The sequence below is a fragment of the Penaeus japonicus genome, unplaced genomic scaffold (genome assembly GCF_977035675.1).
Source record: "Penaeus japonicus unplaced genomic scaffold, GWHDUDI00000001_assembly GWHDUDI00000011, whole genome shotgun sequence".
Lineage (NCBI taxonomy): Eukaryota > Metazoa > Arthropoda > Malacostraca > Decapoda > Penaeidae > Penaeus > Penaeus japonicus.
In genome coordinates, this window is record NW_028234413.1 from 41,451,895 (window position 1) to 41,454,394 (window position 2,500).

General features: G+C 44.2%; 1 protein-coding gene across 1 annotated transcript in view; it reads right to left on the reverse strand.

Moving 5' to 3' along the window:
* Nucleotides 1-2,500, reverse strand: part of cue (Low-density lipoprotein receptor repeat domain-containing protein cueball) — an 18,231-nt gene that overhangs the window by 10,779 nt on the left and 4,952 nt on the right. The window lies entirely within an intron of this gene.

Consider the following 2,500-nt stretch of genomic DNA (forward strand, 5'->3'; position numbering starts at 1 on the left):
CCTCTCTCTCTCTTTCTCTCACCTATGTTACCTCATCCTTTTGAGGTGTTTGTTTGTTTATCTGTCTCTCTCTTTCTCTCTCTCTCTCTCTTTCCCTTTCTCTTTCTTTCTCTCTCTCTCTCTCTCTCCCTCCCTCTGTCTCTCTCTCTCTCTCTCTCTCTCCCTCCCCCCCTCTGTCTGTCTCTCTCTCTCTCTCTCCCTCCCTCTGTCTCTCTCTCTCTCTCTCTCTCTCTCTCTCTCTCTCTCTCCCCGCTCTTCCCTTCCTCTGTCTCTCTCTCTCCCTCTCCCCGCTCTTCCCTCCCCCCCCCCACCCCCGGTCCCTTCCTCCCTCCCTCAATTGATTTGTAATTCGTGACACACCAGAATTTTCTAGATGTTGTCCGTGGAGTTCCCTGTGTCAAACCGGGAAAATAGTCTTACTCTTTATTCTCTTCTAATGTTTTTTTATTATTATTATAATTTATTTATCATTATTACCTTTTTTTTGGGGTGAGGGATGTAAAACCTGATTTACATATGATCTTCTTCTCTTTTTTTTCTTCTTTTTTTTTTCATTCCTATGTGAACACATATATGTGGTCAGTTTTAGCGCTCGCTATTCAAAATTAATTTTTAGGGAAGACTGCATTTCTAGAAGATAAATACGATGCTATAATTATACATTTATATATGTGTGCATGGACACACACACACACACACACAACCCCCCCCCCCTAACACACATACATACATACACCCCCCCCCCCCACACACACACACAAACACACACAGACACAAAACCACGTGTACTTCCACATAAGTGTGTACGTGCATTTGTCTTCACAAACAGATAACAAAATCAGGAAGTTGTATATCAGCGGCGACATCGACTGCATGCTTGAAGCCGCGGATTTCTCCCACGAAACCCAAGACCTCTTTCTCCTATACGAACCAAGGTCTTCGGAAAATTACCACCACGGGTTGTAAGTGGCCCTTGATTTCTAAAGAAGGTATTGTGTATGGTGTGTATAGTGTCGTAGTCGAGCGACACTACACGTTTGAGAGTGATGACGACCGTGCCATGTGCTTGTCTCGAGTGTGGGAACTGCTTGCATGCGATACGAGTGGGAAGAGGGCCACGCACGCACGCATGCACGCACGTTCGTACACACACGCAAGCAGGGAAGTAGGCGAGCGAGCGAGCGAGGTGTATGGAGTACGTGGCTCTGAACACGTCGTCCTCCGCCTTTGCCTCGAGTCGCAGGAGGAATGACCCGCAGTCCTCGAGATCGTCTAACTGAACGCTTCAAGTACCTCCTCCTTTGGGAATTGCATAAGCTACGGCGGGGTTATAGTATGCGGGGCGTGAGGTGGGTGGGTAGGGGGGGGTTAGAGAGAGGTCCTTGCGTTGCATGGAGATGTTATTGCATAAAGTATGAAAGGGGGTGGTAGATGGAGATGAGGAGGGGTGGGTGGGTGGGTAGGGGGTAGGGGGGATGGGCGTGCTTTACACATTGTCTGGGTAGGATATTTTGTTATCCGGTGCAAGCAAACTTTGTGGAAGATGTTTTGGTGTTTTGTGATTAGAAGATGTTCCTGGCGAGTTTATGCAATGAAGGCAATCAAATAATCAGTTTCATGTTGCTGAATACAATCTTCCTAATGCTTCAGTATGCGTGCAGTCGAGCTAACGAAATTACATTGCTAATTATCACGCGAATTCAGTTCCGTGAGTCAGTCTAGGCTGACACGTAAACACTATCTGTTAGACGTGTTACAAAGCTTATCATCAAACATCTGCTTCGCTTTAGAGCCGAAGGTCAAAATCCACACTTGTTTCGGTTCCGAGAAACACAACATGAACCATAAAGCCACGTATTGTGTATGAAATGAATATTAATTAAAAAAAAAGCGATTGCATACGTCCTGTAGCCGTCCAGCCATAACACGCGTTTACCGTTTCTAAAAAAAAGAAGAAAAACGCTCAAAGAAATCACAAATTCAACGCAAACACACCCAAAGAAACTCAAGGCAGAAAGAATCCATCATTTGATTAGGAACAAGTAGCATTCACTCCAATAAACAAACACTTCATACTGACACGTCTGACATTTGCATTAGCGTCCATGATCGAATTAACAAGCGTAACATACCAACCGCTTCGCAATCATCATGATAAAGCAAGACATTAGATGTAATTAGGCAAGTTACCCCCCTCTCTAGAATAAATACAGGCCTAGCGTCATTGGCTAAAATTTTGACCCGGCGCTCTCTCGAAGTCCAAGGTCGCGGGGACAAAGTTGGATCCTATTCCTTGTCACGGTTTTTGTGTGGGATGAGGCGGCGACTCGGCCGGGGGGTTGTTTTTTTCTCGTTTCATCTGGGATTTTTTGAAATTTTCTTCCCTCCTTTTTATATATGGATATATATATATATATACATATATATATATATATATGTGTGTGTGTGTGTGTGTGTGTGTGTGTATGTATATATATATATATATATATATATATATATG